The 25,943-nt window shown below is 54.9% G+C and overlaps 1 long non-coding RNA gene across 2 annotated transcripts; it reads left to right on the top strand.

The window, feature by feature from the left end:
• Positions 1-1,372: 1,372 nt before the first annotated feature.
• On the top strand, positions 1,373-24,739 carry LOC140601792 (uncharacterized). Of its 2 annotated transcripts, XR_012004862.1 has the most exons (5): positions 1,380-1,869; positions 3,454-3,736; positions 11,864-11,951; positions 21,730-23,378; positions 23,717-24,739. It is a non-coding gene; the product is annotated as an uncharacterized lncRNA (long non-coding RNA). The 2 variants fall into 2 exon arrangements; XR_012004861.1 differs by lacking the exon at positions 23,717-24,739 and having other exon boundaries at positions 1,373-1,869; positions 21,730-23,701.
• Positions 24,740-25,943: the final 1,204 nt, after the last annotated feature.

Below are 25,943 nucleotides of genomic sequence, written 5' to 3' on the forward strand. Positions count from 1 at the left end.
CAGAGACACAGGCAGAGGGAGAAGCAGGCTCCATGCAGGGAGCCCAATGTGGGACTCAATCCCAGGACTCTGGGGTCACACCCTGGGCCAAAGGGAGATGATCAACCACTGAGCCCCCCAGGCGTCCCGGTTCTGGATCACTTAAGAACGATCCATGTTTCCAGCAAATTGTTATTCCTCCTAAAGGGGCCAAGTTCACCAATGATTCCTTGTCTAAAAAACATATAAATTAGCACGGATTCCAGGCTTTGTCTGTAACATCGCCACTCTCACTCGGATACATTTTCAGGAGGGACAAAGACAGAAGGACGAGAAGTGGCTGGTGGGCCTGGAGGGACCCCTGCAAGATCGCCTCGTGGTTCTTGACAGAAAAGGGTTGAGAAATCTGTGCCAGGAAGTGGCTGGGCTGCACCTGTTCTCTGTCACCAAACCCTCCTGGTCGGGGCGGGGGGCGGGGGGAGCTGCTGTGTTACCTTAAAGATAAGAAAACCAGGCTCGGGCAGATAGAGGACAGTGTTGTGGGTACAACTGTGTCCTGCAAAGAGGTATGTTCGAGTCCTAACCCCTGGTACCTGTGGATGTGATTTTCCCCGGGGCTAGGTGTTTTGCAAATCCGATCCAGTTAAGGTGAGGTCACGTGTGTGGGCCTAGTCTGACAACAGGTGCCGTTATAAGCAGAAGGGACGCTGGACTCGCCCACAGGGAAGACCAGGAGCGCCCCGCAGGGTGATGAGGCGGAGACTGGAGGGTTGCGCCTATGAGCCAAAGATTCTGGGCGATGGGAGAAGCCAAGAGGCAAGGAAGGATCCTGCTCCGGATCCTTCAGAGGGGGGTACGGCCCTGCCGACACCTCGAGTTTGGCCTTCCAGCCACCAGAACCGTGAGAAAAGAAATCTGTTGTTTTAGCCACCTGCTTTGTGGTGACGTATCACGGAAGCCACAGGAAGTGGATACACCAAGTTGTCACCCGCTTCTGCTGTGTGCCTGAACGATTCCGTGTTTTGTTCCGGGGGCGGGTGCTGAGGAGCAGTGCACCCCGCTGGAGCCGGTTGCTGCGAGGTCTGGAGAAACGGAGGAGGCTTGAGGTTCGGTGCCGCGCAGCTGGAACGGGACGAGCGTGATGAGGGTGTTGAGGATATTTGTGCGTCATCAAGGGCTGCTTGAGGGCGAAGGAGCCGCCTTTCCCCGTGACACCAGCTGTGCTTCCCCGAAGCAGGGAGAAAATCGGGAATTCCTGTAGGACACAGGGGTGTTAAGAGTGGGGGAGCGGGGAAGGGAAGGGCTCCGCTGATGTCAGGGGTGGTGGCTGCAGGCTGTCGTCCCGGGGGGGGGGGGACCCGGGGCGCCCACGGGGAACCGCAGCATCTGGGGCGGAGGCCAGGCCCGAGAGGAACAGAGGCCGCCCGGGGCCGTGGCAGCCGCAGGAGGCCAGGGAAGTGGCGCTGGCGTGGGAGCCGTTGACGCGTGGGGCGTCCGTGATTCCCGATGATAAATCACCCTGCGAAGGCACTAAACACCGTGCTGGCGAGTGACTCAGCGCCCAGGCATGCCGGGCGCCTTGGAACGTGGGCGCCCAGTTATGTGGCCCGGGCTGAAGGGGTTAGTATCTCATGAATGTGCGTGGGAGGCTGGCCGCGGTGGAGAAAGGGTTAATAATTAAACTGTCTGCGCCACCACAATGGGCCGGGGCTGCCCGGGGTCCCGGGGCTGACCCCACTCCTCACCCGCCCGTGGTATGTGGCCCCCACGGGAGGACCACAGGAAGCTCGGACCTCGGCCCGAACAACAAGGGGTTTGACTTCGGGGGCCGCCGGGTCGGAAAATTAGTGAGGCCGAGCAGGAAAGTCAGTCTGGCTTGCCTCGTGCTTGGTAAGGAGGGGGAGAAAGGTGAGGGTAGGGGGGCTCCGGGAAATCCTGGCTCCTCGGCGGTGGGGCTCATCCCACTCCGGTCTCCCAGGGGGAAGGGAGGCTCAGGGAGGCTAAGGAGGCTCTGCGGCCGGAGAGGGTGGCCGAGCCAGGAATGAGGGTGCAGGCCCGTGGGCTCCCGATGCCTGCAGCCTGAGCACCCCCACCCCGCGCCGTGCTGCCCCCCACCGCCCCGGCTCCTGAAGCTGCAGGAGAGGAGGCTGGCAGGCCCCGGGAAGACCCCGCCTCTGGCCCTGCCTGTTGCGGGTGGTCATCGGGGAGGAGGGGGAGCAGGGCTGCCAGCCCCACGCCACCCTTGCCTGCCCAGTGGCCTTGGCCAGCTTCCAGGCTTCTGGAAAGGAGTTGATGGTGCCTTCCTGTGGCAGGTGGGGCAGACGGGATGAGACTTCAGGGTGCCATCCCGTCCTAGGGTTGCGTGATTCTTGATTTCTGGGGTTTTGAGATGATAAAGGATGTCTGCATGTTCAGAGGAGCCGGGCTCCGGGGCAGGAGCCAGGCCTGCGGACGCTGAGCATCAGTGCCCCCCCCGCCCCCCGCCCCCCGCGCCCTGAGAGCTTCCCTGGCTTGTGGCCTCCGTCCCCGCGGAGGGCAGAGGGCAGCTCTCACCCCACAGTGCCTGCCCCTGCCCGCCCCCCTCCAGGGTCTGCGGCAGGAGTCTGTCCCACTGTCAATCTGACAAAGGCGCTGGTGTCTTGGAGACTCCCTGTGCTTGCCCGGGGGCTTAGCACTTCCCACTGCAGCTCGCCCCGGCCTCAGAGACCCTCACCCAGGTCCCCGGGGTGTCCTCGCTGCCTGAAGAGTATACACGGAGCATGGGGGCCGTGGCCACTCCTCAAACCCATCCCTTCCAGCTGTTTCCCTTGTGTGATCCACAGAGCGGCAGAAACGCTGCCTCCTGGAGCAAACTTCCTACAGAAGGCCAGTCCCCTGTCTGTCGGTCTGTTCCAAATGGGAGCCCCAGTTCCTGGGAAGGTCCTTCCCCGGGTCCTTAAACCCATGGCTGCCGGTGGGTGCTGCTCAGTGATCACAAAGATGACACATGGGTGTCCCCCTCCGTCCCCCCCACCCCAGGCCACCAAGCTGGCCGAGAGCGTGGGAGTCTCTGGAGTCACAGCGCGTCCCAGGGGAATGCCTTCCCTCGAGTGGGGTGGGCAGGATAATGAAGGCCCTCACGTGCTACGCTCGAGAACCTGTGAACAGGGCACAGGCGGGATTAAGTCAAGGTACTGGGATTCGGGGAAGAACCCGGATTACCCAGATGGGCCCCATGTCCTCACGGTGGCAGAGTCACTTGGAACGATGATGTGAGAGACCCAGTGGGCCGTTGCCGGCTTTGACGGCGGGAGGGGCCAGGAGCCAAGGAACCTGGGCGGCCTCCAGACGCTGGAAAAGCCAAGGGGACAGACTGTGCCCTGGAAGCTCCAGAAAGAACGTGGTCCTGCAAACACCTTGATTTTAGCCCGGTGAGACTCATGTTAGGCTTCTGGCCTCCAGAACTGTAAGATATGAAATTTGTCTTGTTTTAAGCCATCAAGTCTGTGGTACTTTGTGAGAACAGCAACAGAAAATGAATGTACCGGGTGACACGTCTCCGAGAAGAGCTCTCCAGGTGCACGGGGCCAGGGATGGACACGGAGCCGCAGGAGAGGTCTGTGAGCTCGCAGGTCCTGGAGCCTTCGGGCCTGCGTGCCGGTGCGGCGGGACCCCAGCAGCTCCGCGCAGAGAAGGGCGCTCTCACCTGCCCGGCTAGCTGGCGTGTGGGCGTCCGGCTTGAACAGCTCCCTACAGGCTCTGGGAGCAGGTGCAGCAGGTGAGTACTCGCCGGGCTCCGGAGGCTGGACGAAGGGCCTGCAGGCTCTGGGAGGAGCGCATCAGGGCTGGGAGGTCCCGCGTCTGTCCTAAGCGTTTTCCGTCCAGCCAGGGATGGGCATGTGCCAGAAGAGCCCACGGGGGCAGGGGCCTGCTCGCGGGCCATGGAGAGCAGCCTGTGGGCAGAAGGGCAGGTGGGCGTGGAGGATCCCCACCGAGGGTGAGGAGCAAGCGGGAGCAGAAGGCAGGTCAGCCTGAGGGAAGCGCCTAGAAAGGGCAACGGGCAGCGCTGACGTGCTCTCCCCTCTTCTCACCATCCCGAAGACCTACCTGGAAGCCACATGTTGATGAGGCTGGGTCCCAAGATGCGGAGCGTGTGTGGCCCCTCGCCCCGTGGACTCACGGTGTGAGTGAGGTGTGGCCTCGGTTTGGGACCCCTCGAGATTCCTGGGTTCACCTCTTCTTTGGGCCCCGCCTCTACCTTGGAAGGTTAACCGGGTCTAGAAAGAGCCCCGTGGTCTTGAGAAGGCGCCTCGTGTGCGGCTGGAGAACGTGAGCGCGACGAGGTCGTGTTGTGGGATGGGACGGGACAGCCGCAGGGTTGGCGGGGTCCTGGGGCGGAGCAGCAAGGCTGCCGTGGGAGGACACCTTCCGCTCTTGAGAGCGTCCCCAAGTCTCCGCCGATACTTCTTTGTGTTTCTACCTGTTTGCGTGGGGGACCTCATTCCATGCATTTCACACCTGCGGCATCTGGGCACCTGCAGGTTCTAGAACAACAGATCCGTCATTTTTGATGAAATCGATCCTTTTCAGGCATAGCCAGGGTAAAGGAGTCTTTACTCCTAAAAGTAAATGTTTTTTTTTTTTTTTTTTGAAAATACGCTTTTGAGACTTTTTAATGGAGGAGTCGATGAAATCCGCTCCAGCATCCCTTCTAAAGCACATTCGTCGGCCCTTACCCTATTACGGATACAAAAATCTTGCCCCCTAGATCCTTCACGGGGAGCCTCCCCCTCCTGTTAGGCTATTAATACCTGGTAAGGACAGTCCAGCTCCCTTTAACATAAATTCTAAACCAAAGCATGATGTGCAGAGACATATATAATTATATATGCTTTGTCTCCTGCCTTTGTATGCCCACAACATTTATGTAAAATTGTACACCATTAAGGTAAAGTAGACAAAAATCAGAATTTTAGATAGGTGTCTTTTTTTTTCTCACACAGCAAGTGGGTGGTGGGTGGAAATCCAGGCCTGGGCTGTCCTGATGCGGGGTTGTCCTCTCTCTAAGGGGGGGCAGGGAGGCCCCAGACAGTGAACGCTTCACCCCAGGCCAGAGCAGCCTTTCTATCGACATTTATCAAACGGCTCCCTGCCGGGCATTGGCTTTGCCCGTGGCGGGAAGGAGCACAGGGTCTGCTGGGTGGGCGGTCCGAGCACCTCCCAATCTGTGCCCGAGGGAGTGGGTCCCAGGAGGTCCCAGGAGAGCAGTTAGTAGGAGCAGTTAGTGAGGAGGGAGGGAAAGGCAGTGTTTTTTGGCTTTTGTTTTTAAAGATTTTATTTATTCATGAGAGTCACCGAGAGACAGGCAGAGACACAGGCAGTGGGAGAGGGAGGCTCCATCTGGGGAGCCCGATGCAGGACTCGATCCCAGGACCCCGGGGTCACGCCCTGAGCCGAAGGCAGACGCTCAACCGCTGAGCCACCCGGGCGTCTCGGGAAAGGCAGTTTGAATGTGACACATTTTTCCTTTGAAAACTTGCTGCCCCTACTTGCCAAGTAGAAATTGGAACCACGGTGGTTTCTGGATGTTCTCACACTTAAAAAAAAAACAAAAACAAAATCTGGAGGTGATAGGCAGCGCTTCTCGACCTCTTGAGGAGCCTAGTCCTTAATTGGACACGGAGAGCGTTCCTGAGATACAGTGAGGGTGTTTATGTCTCTATTTAGGACACACCTGGGGGAAGATTTCTGTTTTTCAAATCCGATGACAAGTGTCAGCCCCATGGCTTTTAAAAGAGGGGCATGACCGTTGTACCCCAAATGTCAGGCCCCGTGAGAGGTAACTGTTTTGTGGTGGGTTTACTCCCCTGGCTCCCCCCTCCCAGAACCCCCATAGGGTAGGTGGCTGAGCCGTCGAGGACTCTGGGACACTGAACTGGGGCTCCCCTGGGACAGGCCAGCTCTGGGGCTGCTCCTCATGGACAGAAGCCCGTCTGCTCTGAGAATGGCTCCCTGGGGTCGGTCCCTGCCCCTGCTCCTCCAGAGAAAGGGGTGACGGGATTCACAGTCCTGCAACCCTCTCACCTGTGCCTCGGGAGCCACACTGGGACCCCTGGGGAGGGGGCGGATTTCCAGTCAATTTTAAACATTTTAGACGGGGAGGGGGGTCTTCACGTGGTGCCCGGCAGCGCTAGCTCCAGGGGCAGAGCAGCAGCTGGGGTCCCGGGCGCGCCCCTCACCCCGCCCCCTGGCTCTGCTGCCGACAGGACAGCGTCTGCACATTCTGCGTGACGTGGGTGAGTGGGGGGGGCGGTTGTGAGAAATTCAGCCCTCCCAGCGAGACCGAACGAGAGCTCAGCGGATTCATTGTCACGAAGCGCAAACAGGAGGACTGTGGGCACGTTCAGCCCTTGGCTGGACACGGTACGTCATCGAGTGGAGCCCACTGTGCCCTGGACGCCGAGCAACACCTGCAACCTCAGCCCCGTGACTCCTGGACCTTGGGGCCTGGCCGGCCACGTGATGTCGGGCGTCCTTTGCTTTGTCCTCCTCTTGTCTCCGCGGGGACAGGGGCCTCGCATACTCAGTGGGACCAGGAAGTTCAGGCCTCGGTGGCCCTCTGCTCCTGTCTTCGTATCGCCAGCGGGTCCACCGAGTCTCTCCGTGGTCCCAGCGCCAGGGTTGGAACTTACCAGCGGCGTGACCGTGGGCAAGCGTTTACCCTGCCCCAACCTCCGTTCCCTCATCTGTCAAATGGGCGTGAAGAGCCTTGCTCCGGAGCCGCTCCGGAAGGCGCTCGACGTCTGCCCTAGGGCCTGGCGTTTGTAGCTGCTACAAAGAATGTCGCCTTGTCACTTCTTCGCCGCTCTCCTGCTATCTTTAAAATAAACTATTATTCCTTCCTCTCACCCCCCCTTTCCTGGTCCCACTGATTTCCTGTCTCGGGCCGTTCTCCTGTGCTTGCTCACCGAGAGCCCTGGCTCTGCTGCACCTCCAGGCCCCCCACTCGTGTCCAGCCCCCCGGGGACCCCAGGCCAGAGGCGGCGCTCGGGAGCAGCAGTGACTCCCCTGAGAGGTGCCCCGGGGCCAAGTGGGGCAGGAGAAGCCCCCGGATCTGCTTGCAGCGCACCCTGGCTGAGGCTGACAGCCTCCTAAATCCGGGGCCTTTTCTTTCGTGGGGGCAGAGATAGTGTTTTGTGCGGCTGTTCCGTGGACACAGCTCCTCTGGGAGGCTGATGAGGGAGAGCGCGGCCGGGGCGGGCGGACCTGGGGACCCGTCTCGTGGGAGAGGAGTCCCGGAGCAGGTCGTTTGGAAAGCAGGCACCAGGGGACCAGAGCGAGCGAGGGGGCACCTGCATGCCTGTGGCCCCCATCCTAGCAGGGTTTGCCCCCACCCCCGCCCCGGCTGGCTGTCGAGGGCTGGCTCCGTCCCAGCCCCACACGATGGGAGCTGGCTGTGGGGTTGTACGGCCGGCCTGGTCGATGGGGGGTTGACCCCAGCCTCTCCTGACCCCCCCGAATGGAATTAGGATTCGAATCTCCTCCTGGTTCCAGTTCAGTGAGGCGTGTTTCTGGAAAAGCACCCGGTGTTCGCGATGTCCCCGCGCAGGGGCGTGCGGCTGCAGCGAGGGCCGGGGGCACCCCACGGCAGGCCGCTCGGCGGGTGGTCCCTGGCACGTGCTTGGGCTCTTTCTTTTGCCGGTGGGTGAGGTCCCGGTGGCCCTGAGGGAGAAGGAGGTGCTACGTGGGGTGGGCACCGGACGCCCTGGGCTCCTGGCTCGCAGCACCCCGGGTGTGGGGGGCTCCGGGTGCCCGGCGCCCAAGGCCTGGCCTCAACCCCATGCGGGACGCTGAGCGACCAGCGGGGGGGCCCCTCCTCCCCAGGTGCTGGCCTGAGGCTCGCAGAAGATCCCGCTGGGCACCGCTCCTCACCGGGGGGTGGTTCCAGGAGGCCCCGTGTCCTCCGGCCCTGGACACCGGTCCTTGACCCGGGCCTCGGAGCTGGCCCCTCGGCCTTGGAGAAGGTTTTATGGGGCCGCCGGTGGGGAAAAACCAGGCCTTTCTCTGTTTGCCCACTCCCCTGGGGTTTGACTTAGTTTGACGAGGTGCAGATAGCACTTTATTGCACCACTCCCTACGCAGAAAAATCCCTGCAAGTTAGGGATTTCCTATTTATCTTTTAGTTTTATGGCCATTTGGTGAAATGGCTACGACTGTGGCCTGTGTGTTTAACCGTGTAGAGCTAAGTAATATACGGAGATCTGATCACCCCCCCCACACTCACACACACCGCACCCGTTCACACTCACACTCTCACATTCTCTCTTAAACACTCACACACACCGCCTCTTACACCCACACTCACCTTTTCACGCGCACACTTTCATCCATTCTCTCATGCTCACACACCTTTTTCACACTCATAGTCACACACTCATACACATTCTTTCACACACACACACATACCCTTCCACATTCACACACAGTCACACACACTGCCATGCACATTCGCATACACATTCTCTCTCACACACACACATTCACACACATTCTCTCTCTCACACACATTCTCTCTCACATACATTCTCTTTGTTACATACATTCACACACACACATTCTCTCTGTCATGCACATTCTTTCTCATACACACACTTTCTCTCTCACACACACATTCTCTCTCTCATGCACATTCTCTCCTGCACATTCTCTCACACACGTTCTCTCACACACACATTCTCTCTCATATACTTTCTCTCTCTTACATACATTCACACACATTCTGTCATGCACATTCTCACACACACATTCTCTCTCACACACACATTCTCTCACACACACATTCTCTCTCACACACACATTCTCTCTCACACACACATTCTCTCACACACACATTCTCTCTCTCCCACACGCCGCCTCCTGTAACTCTGCTCCAAGCTGTGAGCCACGGGCCGCCGCGAGCTGCTACAGCTCTCACTGCTCCTGGGGCCCGTTGGGTCTGTTGGCTGGTTTGTGAAGGGTACTTTGTGGAATCCAGGGCAAAGGGGTAGGCTGGGTGGAGTAAGGGTTGGTGCTCCAGAATGTGCTTTATTTACACTTCAGTTAGACCATTTTCACATCTCTGTTTTGTCTACTGGAGCTCTTCATGAGTTTTCACTTGAAGAAATAATTCTATTGCTAAAAAAGATTTGAAAACGCCTGGCCCCCCTCAGTCGGCACTAAGACCCTTGGGGAGTATGTGGGAAGCACCTGCATCTCCACAACCAATGGTGCAGGGAAGTGGGTGACGTCACTGGGTGTGAGTCTGGGACTCAGGGTTGGAACCTGAGGGGCCTGCATTAGTGGGGGTGGAGCTTCTGGAAACAACAGTGCTTTGGGGGTGAAAGAACATTCCTCTTTAGAATGGTTTTTGGGAAAGTATAGGGCTGTTTTCTCATCTGTGACCCACCTGTCTGTCCTTCATCCATCTATCCACACACTTCTCCACCCACCCCTCCACTGTCTACTCACTACCGGTGCAGCCCTCCCTTTCTAAGGCTACCCCAGCCCACCCACCAGTGGCCATTGAGTTGTGACTGGGGAGAGCTGGCTGCACATGCTCAGGATGACCTGGTTCACCACAGCGGCCGAGGAGAGGTCGGTGCACGGACCACTGCAGTAGGACCCCCTGCTGGACCTGAGGACGCAAGAGGGATGAGATACCATTGCAACTGGAGGAGGAAGTCTAACCCCACAGGCTGACCAGGGTGTAAGCACAGGGTGGGAAATAGCAGAGATGCACATCTAGGAGTGTAGCTCACCCTGGGGGGTCTCCCTGCAGGAGTGGGTGAGAGGGAGAAATCTGGGCAGGTCAGGGAGGCAGGGCCTCAGTGACTAGCCGTGGCCGGGCTTGGACTATCACAAGCAAGGCCCGGGCCCTACCCTGGCTGCCAGCAGATGCCTGGAATCAGAACCAGGGGTCAAGGGGTAGACCAGGTGTCTGTATCGAGGAGGCATCTGCAAACATGCTGGGCCCGCTCTCATCTCAAAGCCTCGTCAAGCAGTTCCCTCCATCTGGAATGGTCTCTGCTCGGATTTCTGACGGACTCCAGCCTTCAGTCTCATTTAGTCTCTCAGTGAGGTCCATGTTGACTGATCCATTTAATGTACAACCTGTCCCCACGCCCTTCCTCTCCTTTTCCCTTCCCTGTTCCTTTCTTCCCCCGGAATACATGTGACCTTTAACCTACTACATAACTTATGTATTAAGCTTATCGTTTATTATCTACCTCTCCCTTCTAGAAGGCAGATCCTCAACCAGTATCTGTTCAGTGATTAGGAGGGACTCTCTGGGCCAAAGCTTGGCTGTGGCAGGTAGGGGCCATCCTCTCCCCATGACCTCTCACAGGGCAGGAAATAACGTGCAACTGATGGAAACGTACGAGGTCTGTCCGAAGGATACAAACCCAATGCATTCTATTTGTCTGGGACTATAAAAATGCGGCCAGTTTACCAAGAGAAGAGGATAAAGCGCCACTGCCATAGATAAGTCCCCCTCTCGTTATGCCTGCCTGGTTGCTACCACGATTATCCCCATTTTAAAGATGGGAACACTGATGATCTGGCAAGTATTGGAACTCACCCGGGGACTCGTAGCTTGAAAGTGGAGGTTGCTGCTCAGGCCCTGCACACTCCAGAAGTCTCTGTCACCCCTGCTCTCCTGCCTGTCGTTCAGCGTTCAGCATCTTCCCCCTGCAGAGTGTCAGAGAGCTGTGTGCTCCCGGGAAGGTGACACAATGTTGCGCTGCGGTGCCTGTGACTCTCACCCCTATGCTTTAATGCTGTCCTTGGGGTGGGGAGGGGAAGCAGGGTCAGCGAGCAGCTGAGGCTGGGAGCCATCGAGGGCTGGTGCACGACAGCCGGCACTCAGCCCCTTGAGCAGGTGCACACATCTGGGTTGAGCGGCTTGGGGTCTCGCCTTGCAGTTTTAGGGTTTCTCCATGTTCTGCTTCTGCAGAAAGGGGTTGGCTTGCTGTGTTCGCAGAGGCTAATTAGATTTCAGGGCAGCTTGTTCGGGATCCCTGGGTGGCCCAGCGGTTTAGCGCCTGCCTTTGGCCCAGGGCACGATCCTGGAGTCCCGAGATCAAATCCCACGTCGGGCTCCCGGTGCATGGAGCCTGCTTCTCCCTCTGCCTGTGTCTCTGCCTCTCTCTCTCTCTGTGTGTGTGTGACTATCATAAATAAAAAAAAAATTAAAAAAAAAGATTTCAGGGCAGCTTATTGAAATTGGGTCCCACCTGAGCAGCCCTTGTGGCCGGGACGCGGTGGCTGAATTTGCTAGCAAAGCCCTGGATCCAAAGGTCATCACTTGACTCTTCACAGTTTGCAGCGTCGTGTGTGTGTCTGTGTGTGTGTGTGTGTGTGTGTGTGGCTGGGGCTCGAGGCCAGGCTGCTGCCCTGGTGCCAGGGCTGGCCGGGCGCTCGGAAGTCCAGCCACGTAGGCAGTCGGGTCCCTGCTCCTCTGTTCCCAGGGAGGTGTTGGGCATTCCCCAGTGACCTGGCACAGACAGCACAGAAAGTTCTGATGACAGGAGGCCCTGTTCCAACAGATCCTCCCCATGTCGTTTCGATGCCCGCTGCAGCCAGGATGCTGTGCCTCCTCTGAATGGAGCTGATGTCCTCTGTTCGAATTCTTCTCCTTGGGGCTCGGGGACCTGTGTGAAATGACCATGCACGATTGGCCCAAATCACTGTCACCTAAACTGGCTGCTCTTCTTCCCCTGACCCCTTCTTCCCCTGATCAGGGTGTCCTGGTTGACCCGGCAGGCACCGACCCCCTCATGCGGTAGTGGCACAGAAGCAACATTCACTGGAGCCAGCTGTGTGCCAGGCTCTGGGACACGTGGCTAGAACAGTCTCTGCCCTCCAGGTGCTCATGGTCTAGAGGACCACCCAGCGAGGCGAACACCTATTTCATGCAACTGAGAGCTGAACAAACTGGAACATTTGTGAACCAGGTACGTGCTTATAGCTGGGAACCGGTGGCCAGCAGGACAGATACAGGCTTGCATTCTTGTGCACTGAGTAACCCAGATAGCAGCTTGGGGCCCAGAGAGAGAGAGAGAGAGAGAGAGAGAGATGGGGACGTGGGGGAGGGGCCCTTCCACTCACCTGGGGGCTTGGCAGAGGTCCATGGAAGAGGTGGCATCTAAGCTGAGGCCGGGGAGTTAGGACCTCGTCATTTAACAGCTGGAGGAGGGGGAGGGCAAGGGAGGACTAGTGTTTCCAATAGAAGGTGCAGCGTGTGTAAGGCCCCAAGGCCAGAGGGTTCAGCATAACAGGGGATTAGTGGGCAAGGTAGGGAGGGGCGAGTGATTCGGGAGAGGTAACGGGGACAGGTCGTGGGGAAGGGAGAAGCATAGAGGTGCATGGAGGCTATGACCCTCTGGAGGGTGGCCAGTGCGGCATCTGGCAGGTGTATTCAGGCTGGATGTTGAGGCCCCAGGGGGACTGGAGGGTAACTGTGGCTATGGAGGGGGTGCTCACCTCCAGGGAGAGGTTGAAATGAGAGAGGAGGGCCAGGACCCAGCCACAGGATCACCGCAAATGAAGCGGGGCAGGTGCATCGAGGGAGGGCAACCCAGGGGCAAGCAAACCCTGAGAGGAGCTTTCCCTGCGAGGGCGAGATGGGGCCGGGATCCATGGAGGGGGTCCCGGGGGAATTCACCAGACAGGTCAGGGGCAGAGAACTAGGGAGAGGCTCTTGGCGTTAAGGAGGGCAGGAGGGGCAGTGGCAGGAGGTGGGGTGGGACATGAGGAAGGGGAGCGGGGAGGCCGACCCAGAAGGGCAGAGAGCCCCGGGGGCACATGTGTGCTGCTCTCTAAGGCCAGAAGCTGGCATGCTTGGAAGGCTGTTGCAAAAGGCTGCTGGAAGCAGAGATGGCTCATCCATAGGAGTGGGAGGGGGGAGGTCAAGATGGGAGAACTCCCCGGATTGCCCTTGAGAAGGAGGGACCAGACGGTTTGAGGTGGGCCTGTCGTGTGGCGCAGGGTCAGGGAGATGCTGGAGGGGGGCAGGGTTCTCGGCTGACTCCTGTTTCCTCTGGAGGTGAAGTCCAACGCTGGCGGCAGAGGGCGGAGGCTCAGGGAGGATGGTGGCGGGTCTCTGGGGCCTGGCAGCGGGCTGGGCGAGCTCAGAGAACCACTGGGCCGAGCTCAGGCTCTCCGGCGGCAGCAGGGATGCGGGCGTCGTTGGCCACTTGGCTTCGTCCTGTGGAGGTAATGCAGGTAAAGGCAGGGGCAGGCCTGGGTTCTGGGCCCCAGCTGCACCTCTGACCTCGTGTGACCTTGGGCAGTGGGCTCTCTCCCTGCGCCTTGGTTTTCTTATCTGTGTAATGAGGAGGCCGGATTAGAAAAGCAATAAAGCCCCCTCGAGACCTGGGATTAAATTTAAGGCCACAGTTTGAAGATTGTATTTATTTCACTCCTGATTAGCATAGGAGAGGAGGAAATGAGAAGTTAATATTGAGGCATGCCTGAAATGTGAACCTAAGAAGTGGGAATTTTATCACTACTTTGGGATTTTGCCTTGAGTTCCCTTCCACAGAATTTAGGTTTGTAGGTTAATTATAAAAACGTTTCCAGGAAAAAAAAAAAAACCCTCCTGATTTTTAATGGTTGATTTATGTAGTTGCTGGGTTCCTTGTCTGTTTCCCTGCTGTCGGTCTGATGTCGGCATCTAGACAATTCCAAGGCTCTGTGGCATCAGCAGCTGACAGGGCAAAGGTAGGGCGAGCAGGTGAAGGCGTCCGGTTCTGTTACACGTTGGCAGCTCTGATGAAATCATCTATTTCTTCACTGGTTCGTTCTTAGATTCATCAACGAACCTTTGGTGAGAAGACAGCTGAATGGATTCGTGTGGGGATTGAGAATGAGGGTAGGGAGATGATTTAATAATTTCATTTATCTCTGCTCTCTTGACCTCTGCCTGTTATAATGAAACATTATGGAAATTAAAAACAAGCCATTTATAACATCCAGGAGGGAGGAAAACGCAAAGAGAAAGCAAGTGGGCCCTGAGTGCACTTAGCTGTGTACTGACTTTAAAACTAAAACCCGTCTCAAGGGATTTGAGAAATTTGAGCAAGAACATTGTTTTCTCTCGTGAAACAAGCACCACTAAGTCACATGGCAGTATGTAATATGTAATGAGAGGAAGCATGTTTAAGAAAAAAATAATATTTCTATTCCTTCAGATTCCATTTTATGGGTCGAGAGAACACAGGGAGCCTGGGAGCTCCTCTTACGTCCACCAAATCCCCCGAGTCGTGGCCAAGGTCATCAGCCATCTCCTTAGTCCCACCCGTTTCTCCTTTGAAAGAAGAAAATTCTTTTTTTTTTAAGATTTTATTTATTTAAAAAAAAAAGATTTTATTTATTTATTCATGAGAGACAGAGAGAGAGAGGCAGAGACGCAGGCAGAGGGCGAAGTCTCCAATTGATTAAATGACCAAATGGATATTGAATACTCTACCATGTAGCAGGTTCTATGCCAAATTCTGAATACAACTGCTACCAAAGCTGGCAAAGTCTTTCTTAATGGAACTAGGAAATTTCTGCAAAGTTCGACAAATAATACTTCAGTGTTTTACACTTGTAAAGCGGGCTCCTTGCAGGGAGGGGAGCCCGATGTGGGACTCGATCCTGCACCCTGGGATCACACCCTGAGCCGGAGGTAGATGCTCAATGGCTGAGCCACCCAGGTGCCCCTGAAAGAAGAAGAAAGTTCTTTAAGAGCATCTCTACTTTTGTGCGATCTGTGGAGACACGGCTCCACGGCTCCATCTCCAGCAACGCTATGATCCCAGGGGATTCCTTTGCTTCTCTTTTAAAGATGAACCAAAGCATTATATGCAAACAAAAAAAGCACCCAGAGCATAAGTGCGTGTATATCTTGGTGACTTATCACAAAGCGCACATGCAGTTGTCAAGAAACAGAACTTTACTAGTATCTAGAAGCATCCCTTACATCTCCCCTAGTTACCACCCCTATCCTGCTCTCCAGAGGTGGCCATTATTCTGATCTTCTAATAGCACAGGTTGTTTTTGCTATTTTTCACCTTCATATAAACGGAATGATATTCTTTGAGAACGAAACGTATTGTGCTGTGGTTGGATGGAGTATTCTATAAATGTCAGATCACATTGACCATTTAGGTCGTCTATACCCTTACTGATTTCTGCTCGTTGTATCTGTCATTTACTGATTGAAAGTGTTGAGGTCTCCAGCTAAAACTGTTGGTGTATCTACCTCTCCTTGCATTCCTGTAAGTTTTTGCTTCTTGTATTTTGATGCCCTGTTATTAGGTGTATACATGTTAGGGATTTCTATGTGTTCTTGGAGAATTGACCCCTTTATCACTATGTGATATCCAGGTTTCTTTTGATCAGGGTTAGCATATTATATCTGTGTTCCCAATCTATCTCTGTGAAGCCATCATCCCTGTTAACTGTGTTCCCCCCACCATTTCCCTGGTAGGCAATACAGGGAGTCTAGAGGGTGCTGTATTAGGGGAAGTGCCCCCAGCTGGGATTGCCCTGGAAGTCTTCCTACTTGGAGAACTGGCATTTGTTATGGAAAATACTTGGGGGCATATTATACACGATTACCTTCCCTCTTCCTGCCAGAACCATGGCAGGGATCTTTCGTGATTCTTCATTGTGAGAGCTTGGTGGACTTCCTGAAAGCAAAGGCCCCCCTAAACTGTGAAAGCCCCAGGAGTTTCTTTTCTTTAGGCTAGTCTACACTCAGCCTCTAGCAATTTGTCAAAATTACCACTTCAGTGTTCCTACCAGTTTATGACTAAGTTTATGATCTTTACGTAAAATCTTGGCTGTGATTCTTGACGTATCTTGTCTCTGCCGATTTAGGGGTGGTGGTTTGTCCTGCAACACCAGTCCCTGAGGAGTCCAAGAAAAGTGATTGTTTTCAGTTTTCCAGATTTTTTGTGTTGTAAAAATGATAAGCTAAGCTATTTACATGTTGGAGCTAGAACTGGAAGTCTGAAGTTTGCTCTTTGATTGTGTCTTAGGTTGGGTTTCATGCCTGTTTTCATAGTTTTTTCCTCTTCTTTTGGTGGAACAAATCTGCCAGTACCTTCTTGAGGTATGTGGGAGGTAAGTACTCTGATACCTTGAATGACTAATGCTATCTTTGTCATATCCTCATACTTAGTTGGTAGTTTGGTTTGGTACAGAATTCTGGTTTTGAAATTCTATCCCCCCCCCCCCAATTTTTGAAGACTTTACTACATCATGATCTCACATCCGGTGTTACTCTTGTGAATGAAAATCGTTCTGATTCCCGATACTCTGTATGAGACCTATTTTTATCTCCCTGATGGTTTGTGGGATTTTCTTTTTGTCCTCAGTGTTCTTAAGTGACATGATGACCACCTTGGGGTGAGTCTCTTCTCCTCTATCATGCCAGGCCTTCAGTGGGTCCTTTAGGCTGGAAACTCATGTCTCTTGAGTCTCAGAACTATTTTTACATTAGATCTTGATGATTTTCTTTTCTCTTTTTCCTTCATTTCTTCCTTTCTCTCTCTGGAACTCTCTTTTCAAATGTTAGACTTACTGAAATAAGCCTTCGGTGTTTCCTCTGGTTCTTCTATTTCATCTTTTTGTCTTTCTAATAAGAGGCAATGGTTGGTGGGAGTTATGGCTGGAGGAATGACAAGGCGTCTTAGACACGGAAGAGCAGGGGGTGGGAAAGAACGAGGGGGTCAGGAGCAGAGGCTCTTCTCATGATGTGGTGCTCTGATGTGAACTCGGAGATGTCTGAGAACTCCAAATTGAATCTGGCTATTAGGGCTTACATTACGTCCTCCAAAGAAGTTATGTTGGAGTCCTAACCCCCAGCACCTCAGATTGTGACCTTTAGAAACACGGTCCTTGTGGAGTATCTTTAGTTAAGATAAAGTCATATTAGGAATAGAGAGAGTCCCTAAGCCAATATAACCGGTGTGTTTATAGGAAGAAGGCCGTGTAAAGACAGAGATGCAGGGAAAAAGCCACCAGAAGGTGGAGAGTGATGCATCTATGAGCGACGGGATGCTGGTAGGGTTGCTGGCCATCACCAGAAGCTAGGAGAGAGGTATGGGGCAGTGTATCCTTAAAAGTCCTCAAAGGGAACCAACCTCATCCATACTCTGATTTAGGACTTCCAGCTTCTCGAACTCTGTTGTTTTAAGCTCTGTGGTGTGTGGTACCTTGTTATGGTGGTCCTGGCAAGCATATACATTGTCCTCATATATTATCATGAAGTTGTGTTTGTCAAGGTAGAGGAGAAATGGTGGTTTTTAGTCCTTTCAATAGAGTTTGTTATCTTGGTTTAGCCTTTCTTTCAGAGGTAAGGCATGTGGCTTGCTGTGTTACTCCTGCCAAGCCTTTACAAATGTCAAGGGCAAGCTGCCTTCTTGGCACCCCCTATTCTGGGTTACAATTCAGCTTTATCCTACTCGTCCAGCCAGTTACCACCCATCCCACACTTTCAGTTCTCCACATTTTCCCCACTGCTTTTGCTCCTTCTGGGTCTGTATGAGCACAGTCCAATAGAATTTTCTGCAATGATGGAAGTGTTCTTTACCTGTGCTGTTCAGTGTAAGAGCCACTAGCTGTATGCAACTATTGGGTCCTTGAGATGTGGCCAATGCACACTATAAACCAAATTTTAGAATTTATTTAATAAAAATGTGATGTAGCACATGTGGCTTGGCTACCGTATTGGATAGCACAGATCTATACTGTAAAAAGACACAATAAAGTTTTTGTTTTCAAGGTAATTAGGGAGGTAATGAAAGTAAAGGAATGTGCTCCATCTGCTATCTTTACCCTAATGTCTCTTGCAAGTCTTAAATTTTATTTCAAAGAGATCTTAGAGCTAAACCAGCAATAGCAACGTAAAACAAACAAACAAACAAACAAACAAACAAACAAACAAAAGCTCTGGCTCCAGTAGTAGATGAGCCCTTTGTATGGTTCTGTGTGCAAGAGGTGGCTCTTGTGGTGGTTCTTCCTGTCACAGGTGAAAGCCTGGGCAGGTAGCAAGGGGAGGTGCTGCCTGTGGACACGGAATGGACTTGGGACTCCTGCTTCCAGACCTGTTCTCTGTGCGGTCCACCTTTCTTCCTTCCTCATGGGTCCTTGGCCACCTGGCCCGATCTGTGGTGGTTCAGCCTCCTGGCAGGTCAGGTGTCCTTGAAGCTTCCAGACACTGCACCAGGCATACCTCTGTGACTCCCAAATACTCAGGTTGGCCTCCCAGACCCTGCGGCCACTGGGCTGCTGGAAAACAGATTGGGTTGGTAAAAATATGTGTGTATGTGTTCTCACAAAACCTGAGAATATCACACCTCCACTTTGACAAAAAAATCTGTTTATGCTGCTCCAATAATCACTTCCTAACTGGTGGGGAAGCAGGCCATATGTCTGCGAAGTGGCTAGCAGAGGAGACGGTCTACTTCCATTGCACCTTGCAAAATACCTTTTTCTAGCTCCGAAATAAAAATAAACCAAGCCACATGCTTCGGCTCCCAAACAGTAGTCCCTGTGCGGACTGCCCTGGCTGACGGGGCGACTGGGGACCTGTCTCTTCACAACTGGCTTTGTGACCTCAGGTCGATCCCGAACATTATGTTTCTATTTTCTCACCTGGGACTCTGAAAGGTCCTGTGAGAAGAAATCAAGTTAAGAGATGCGAAAGTACTTTTAAAAATTGGGGCGCCTGGGTGGCTTAGTCAGTTGAGCGTCTGACCTGATTTCGGCTCAGGTGGTGATCTCAGGGCCAGAGGGTGGGGGGGGGGAAGGGGATCTGCATGAGATTCTTACCCTCTGCACCTCTCCCTGTTGTCTCTCCCTCTCTGTCTCTAGAAATAAACAAATCCTTAAAAAATACTTTTAAAAAGTTAACTGATTTTGGCGCTCATTTCAGTTTTATTTTCAAAAATGTACTTGTTCTATGAGTAAAAAGCTATCCATTCACTATGTGAACCTGATTCTTTTCTTTCTTCTTTCTTTCTTCTTTCTTTCTTTCTTTCTTTCTTTCTTTCTTTCTTTCTTTCTTTCTTTCTTTCTCTTTCTTTCTTTCTTTCTTCTTTCTTTCTTTCTTTCTTTCTTTCTTTCTTTCTTTCTTTTCTTTTCTTTTTTTCTTTTCTTTTCTTAAGAAAAAAGCATCAATGTCCTCTGTGCTCTGAATTTTCTTCATTATTTGGAAGATCTGGGAAGTGAAGCTTACCTCTTGGAGTTCTCATTATCCAGCAGGAGGGAGTTTTTAAAGGAGGACTAGGGACTCAGTGCTTGTCCTCCCCCCTCCCATTCATACGCTGAAGTCCTAATCCCCAGGGAGTTGGTGTTTGGAGGTGGGGCCCTTCCGAAGGGAGTTAGCGCCTTTATAAAAAGAGGTGCAGTGAGGTGATCCCTGTCTGCACCCTGGGAGGACAGGGTGTCTGTAAGCCAGGAAGAGGGTGCCCTGGTCTCTTCCAGCCCCCAGGACTGTGAGAAGCAGATGCCGGGGAGGCCGTCTTGTCGCAGCGTCCTGTTAGAGTGGCTCAGGGTGAGATGACGGGGAGCCTGGCCTGCAATTGTCAAAGCCCGCCCCGGGGTCTCCGCCCGTGTGGCCGCTGCATGGGACGCGAATGTTCACCCTGGGGTCCTGCTCGGACGCGTTTTGCTCCTGCCATCCCAGCGGCGCCGGCGGGGACCCTGAGTCAGCTCTCCAGACGGCATTCCATGCACGATGCTGCCGCTCGTGCGAGGAACACTGGGTGTCCCGTAGAAGAACGCTCACCCTGGTGGCAGCAGCAGCTGAGTGAAGGAGAAGGGAGGAAGCCCAGGCGGCCGAAGGAGAGACGCCACTCTTCCAGAACCTGGAAGTGCCGCTGGCATGAGCGGTAGGCCTGACCCCCGACAGCCCTGCCTCTGAGGTTTCTTTCCGATCCCTTCCAGCTGGAAGTAATTTCTCTTTGGAAGCCCCCGGGGCATTATCTGCTGGTCTGGGGGGGGCACTTACCCCCGTGGAAGCCCCCTGGGGCATTATCTGCTGGTCTGGGGGATACTTCCTCCCCGTTGGCAGCCAGCGACTTATCTGGCCGCTTGGACCGCTAGGGCCTCAAGGGCCGGGACTGCTGTAAACACCTGCTATCTTCCTGCACGAGGGCTATCGGTCGCCTCAGCCTCTGCCCCTGGATTTCGAGCAGTTTCTGCACCGAAGCAGGCCGCCACCCTTGACCCCGGGGTGCCCGAAGCCCTGCAGGCCGCCCTGGGTGCTGGCGGTGCGCTGCTGCTGCTTCGTCTCCCTCGGCCTCCCTCCCCCTCTAGGCGGCTCCTCCCACGTGTCCCGCGGGGTGGGGGTGGGGGCCTGCAAGGCGTGGGGCTCCAGTGCACTTTGCAGACTTCACCCGACTTGCCCGTCCGGGCATTCTACCCTGAGGGCGACTCTTCTCGAAGGCTCCGCTCCCTTGGCGTCCTCACCACACCTTCCTGTTCTTGAAAGGCAGCGTCTTTCCCACTCCTTCCCTGGCTCCTCTCCTCTCCTTTTCCCTCCGCTCTGCATTCTCTGCCCGCTGCATGCCACGCAGGCCCGGACGCTCTCTCTCCTGCAGGACTTCAGCTACCACCTGGAAGCCCACGCTCCTGCAGCCATGGTTCTAGGCTTTTCCTTGGTGTTGTTTCACATATACATTTCCATCTGCTTATGGCCCGGAGCTCCTCAAACACTCTAAAATACAAGTGAAGGCTTAGCATCTAGCATCTTCCGCTGTGGGTGGCAACACCACCTTCACCTGGCTGCCCACGCGGTCATCCTGGACTCACCTCTGTCCTTGGTTCCGTCCCGTGACCGGGGCTCTGACAGCCCTGGCGTGGTCAGGCAGGCTGTGCTGTGTAACAAACATCCCCGAAATCTCAGCGGCTTGCTGTGGTCAGTGTTTGATCCTCGCCTGGATGCAGTCTCAGCCCTGCCGCCTCTACCTGGACATCTCCCCCTGGGGGCGACCCCTTTCCTTCTGATGGGCTTCCTCAGCACAGCGGGAGCCTCTTTCTCTTCTGCGGACCCAGCACCTGCACCTGCTTCACATCCTCGGAGGTGCGACTCCCGTGCTCTGGGCAGTCTGTTCCCTTTCCTGTTTGAGCGCCGACCCGGAGGCTCTCGTGGCCGCCCGTCTCGGCCTCTCCGCTCTCCTCTCCCTCTGCCCTCCTCAACTCCAGGGGTCAGAAGCTCCTGGTGGCATCTCAGACAGTGTGGTATTTTCTCGAGTCCCCCAGCCTTGCTTCTGGGCGGTCCCTCCTCCAGAGCACAGCCGCAGCTCTGCCGGCTGGAGCGTGCTCACTGCGGCCACACAGAGCCTCTCTCCTCCGGGCTTCCAGGGCCCCTTCCTAGAACACTTGTTGCATTTTCTCGTGATTGCTTCTCAGAGACGCTGCCTTTACCTGCCAACTAAACGGGAGCAGAGTTTCTGGGCACCGGTCACTGTGCTAAGAAGAGCTTTATGTGTTTTAGCTCACTGAGTGCTCACCACTGCCCCGTGAGAGAGGTACTCCTGTGATTTCTCTTTAAACCATCCTGGAGAAACTGAGGCACATGGGGTTAGGGAACTTGCCCAAGCTTGCACAGCCGGCCAGTGTTGGAGGCAGGTTGGCTCCCAGCCCATGTGTGTGGCCTTGGTCACCCAAAGTGCTCTGGGTGGGGGGAGAGGGGACGGGAGGGTGTCATCTTCTTGTCTATCTCTTTGTCCACAGAACACTGGTCACTAAAGTTCTGTCCGACGCACACGTGGGAGACGTCCGCTTTCCGGTTTTCTTCAACCTCTTCCTCTGCCTGCCTCCGCGTTTCCTTCAGAAGTCCTCCCTGGTCTCCTCTTCTTGCTCCATTTCTGAACTTTAGAAGTAGGGAAATAAACTCATGAGACTCTCACTACATTTTATCCAAATGAATGAATGATCATGTCCTAACTAGTGGGCACCCCTTCTTGCTCTGCCACCTGGAACGTTCTAGATGGCTTCTTTGGGAACCGATTGCAGAAACAGCTTACCGGTCACACAGAAGAGCCATTTCCGGGACTTCATCATCCCCGGCTGTGCAATACGAGCAACATCCCAGGGATTCTCCCAAGTAGATGTCACTAATGAAGTGCACGTCACCCAACATGTCATTAACTTCAGCAAGTGTGTAAGAGTGATGCGCTTTAAAGTTCCCATTCCCTGAATAGCTTCACGTCGTGGGGAAGCAGAGACGGGCCGGGCCCCCTGTTAGAGTCCTAGGGATGTCGTAACAAAGACAGGCTGGTTTACACCACAGAAGTTTGTTTGTCATGGTCCTGGAGGCCCGAAGTCCGAGACGGAGGGGTTGGCAGGGCTGGCTGTCCCACGGCCTCTCTCCTTGGCTTGTACACGGCCCCCTTCTCTCTGTGTCTGCACCTGGTCTTCCCTCTGTGTGTGTCTGTGTCCTAATCTCCTTTTAAGGACACCAGTCGTATTGGATTAGAGGCCACCCGTGTGATCTCCTTTGACCTTACTTACCTCTCTGAGAGCCCCGTCTCCAAATATCACCTCCGGAGAGGTGCTGGGGTCTAGGACTCACCAGATGAGTTTTGGGGTGGCACAATTCAGCCCTCAACAGGCAATGACTGAAGTTCCGGCTGCTCTGGGCTCTCTATCCAGCAGCTGGGTGACCTTGGACCAGTCCCCGCTTCCCTTATCGCCAACCCCGGGAGTCAGACTAGATCACCCTGGATCTCTGCAGCTCCAAGGCTCTGTGGGAACCAGTAGTAGTGTCGTGTTGGGATGCTCTACGGCACGAGTGAGGGCTTTGGCACCAGGACCACCCATCCCTGGTGCGCTCCGGTTTCTTGATATTTGACAACAGACTTTGTTAGCTCTGCTGGGCAAGCTGAGCGTTTCTCCCGGGCTCTGGAAGCAACAGCAGCAGCATCTCTGCTGGAAACATCCTCAGTGACACGTTGTCTGGGCTTCTCCCTTCTGTTGGGTCCTGAGATGGCAGCTCCTGATCATGCACTGGAGGAAGGAAGGAAGAGGTCTGGGGCCTCCTAAGCAGAACAAGGGCACTTTCTATTCAGGGTAACTCTATATACGTGCGCTGTCAAAGATCAAAGCTGGAGCAAACCAACCAGGGAATGCAAAGCAGTCAGCAGGAACAGCAAAACCCTCACTGTGGGTGCCCAGGCAGACACACGCTGTCACAGCGGGCTTTGGCGGGCCGGGAGCCCGTCTCTACCTTTCCAGGTCCCCGGAGTCAGCCGGGGTTGCCAGGCCTCCGGAACAAGCCTGAAGTTTGCGGCCTATTCTCTACCCTGCTGTGTGCCTCCGAGGGCAGTAGCCCTGTGGGGTCAGCTGGCCCCCGAGCTCCCGGCCCAAGGGAAGAGAAGCAGGTACGGGGGCTCTCTGAGCAGGGCCAGGTTCTCCTGCCTTGGGTGGGATCTTCATCCTTCTCTTGACTGTAAGAAGCTGGTCTTCAGGGGCACCTGGGGAGCCTCAGTCAGTTAAGTGTCTGCCTTTGGCTCAGGTCATGATCCTGGAGTCCCGGAATCGAGCCCCGCATGGGGTTCTCCGCTCAGCAGGGAGTCTGCTTCTCCCTCTGCCCCTCCCCCTGCTCGTGCTCTCTCTCAAATAAATAAAATCTTTTAAAAAAAAGAAACTGGTCTTTAAACTAGCTTCCTCATATTTATGCCAAGTAACCAAACTTTGCAGATTCTGTTTCCTTCTCTAGGACATCGCAACACAGATGCCCAGGGGAGTCGTCGTGAGGGACCAGTGAGATTCTCGAGCGTGCAGAGCCAGCACCCAGTACAGGGCCACTGTCTGTGTGTTTATGTTGTGCGAGCCTCTGCTGATTTGGGGGCACATTGGGTGAGTCCGGACACTGGGGTGCGATTGCCCATGGGGAATGGGGTGCGTGGCTGCTCCTGAGCTCAGCACGGTCATGTTCACAACACGCACGCGGGTGCACAGCACTTTGGGGGGCACACAGCCCTGGGGGCGAGTTCTCCCTCCAACCCTGCGAGGTCGGGGCTGGTCCTCTCCCCTCACATGAGGGATGCTGCAGAGACAGAGGTTAGCGCCAGCCCTGCCCAAGGTCACACAGGTGGCAGGAGGACGCGGGTGGGGCCTGGCCTCAGCCCTCCTGCTGCTCTGAGCGGCTGCAGCCCCGGGCCCGGGCTGGGTCACAGTCTCCGGGCTCACCATGGCCTGCAGAAACCCTGCCTCCTGCCCGGGCCAGCTTGTGCGACACGGACGGAGCCTTCCACAACCACCACGGAGGCCCAGAGCGTTTCGGTTTATTTGTTTTTTATTTATTAATATTTTAAATGATTTATTCATGAGAGAGAGAAGGCAGAGACGGGCAGAGGGAGAAGCAGGCTCCCAGCGGGGAGCCCGATGCGGGACTCGACCCCAGGACCCCGGGATCACACCCTGAGCTGTAGGCAGCCGCTCAACCGCTGAGCCCCCCAGGTGCCCCAGGGTTTCGGTTTATCTGAGTGCACCACCGTGGGAGGTGTACGGACCCGCTCTGCAGGGGTCTCAAGCTACAGCAGAGACGTGGCTTTACTGAGGTTCTTTTCTTGACCATAAGAGTCAGATCACGTTTGCATGATCTGCCTAAAAGAAATGTGTTTGGGGCACCTGGGTGGCTTAGTGGTTTTGCGCTGCCTTTGGCCGGGGGCGTGATCCTGGAGACCTGGGATCGAGTCCCACATTGGGATCCCTGCGTGGAGCCTGCTTCTCCCTCTGCCTGTGTCTCTGCCTCTCTCTCTCTCTCTGTCTCTATGAATAAATAAATAAAACTTAAGAAAAAGAAAGAAATGTGTTAAACACAGACTCGTTGTTACTCAGTCAGGCCAGATGATCTGATGCTCTGTCATATTTTCAAAATTTGCAAAGGTCCAATACCCTTCTCCTATTGTAGGAAAACAGAAAAGCGAGCCCGAGGTGTAAAATTCTGGTTTATGCGGAGTTGACCAAGGGACAGGGCCCAACAGGTCTGCCTGGACTTCTCGTGCAGGCCCGTGGGTCCAGGGGCCTCGGGACAGGCCTTTGTCGGGGAGAAGTGATAACTTCTCTGTCTCTCATTCTCTCTCATTCTCTCTCTCTCTCCCTCTCTCTCTCTCTCTCTCTCTCTCTCTCTCTCTCTCGCATACCGAAGTTATCATATCAGTAGGGAATTCCATGTGTGGTTTTGTCACAAGGTGAGGCAATCAGGGGGCGTTGTCCCTTGATCGTCTCCACAGAGGTGGATCCCTTCCCAGGACAAAGGGCAGGTAAACAGAAGCTCCAAAATGCATGTGACCTTGCAGTGCCCCGTTTAGGGCTCCTGGTGGGGTGGTGACACACCTGCGGGAGGGGGGGCGTAGCAGAGTTAGCAGGACAATGGCCTCATCGATCGACTTGAGGGAAGGGGCGCACTCGGATCCAGAGAGGCCAGCACGCTCAGAGAGCTGGTGGTGGCCGGCCCCAGCCTGCGGGCCGAGGGTGTCCCCTGAGATTGTCCTGTGGGGGGCGGGGGGCGGGGTCTACATCTTACAGGTGGCAGGAAGGCGAAGGTGGCTAGTGGTAAGCGCAGTCGAGTAGGAGAACCCCGCTTTGGACTCGGGCATCACGAGATTGGATTCTCGCCCCCATCTACCTGGAAGCCTGGGGACAAGTAGGTCAGTCTCCCCGTGTTTCCTGATGTTGAATGAAGATGGTAACTCCGGCCTCTAAGGGATGGCGAGGGGGCTTGATGAAATGATACGTGTAAAACGACCGGCTCGTGGGGATGCAGCACAGTGGTGTTTTCTGCAGGCTGCGGGGGGATCGGGCCTGCCAGGCAGGCTGGTGGTCTCGGCCCGCGGATGAACCTGCCTCAGCCTCGGCGTCCTTGTCTGGAGGACGGGGATTGCAAGACCAGCCTCATGGGGTTTTCGTGAGGCTGATGGGCGGTCGTGGATGCAGAAAAG

This window comes from Canis lupus, chromosome 12 (genome assembly GCF_048164855.1).
Source record: "Canis lupus baileyi chromosome 12, mCanLup2.hap1, whole genome shotgun sequence".
NCBI classification, from domain to species: Eukaryota; Metazoa; Chordata; class Mammalia; order Carnivora; family Canidae; genus Canis; species Canis lupus.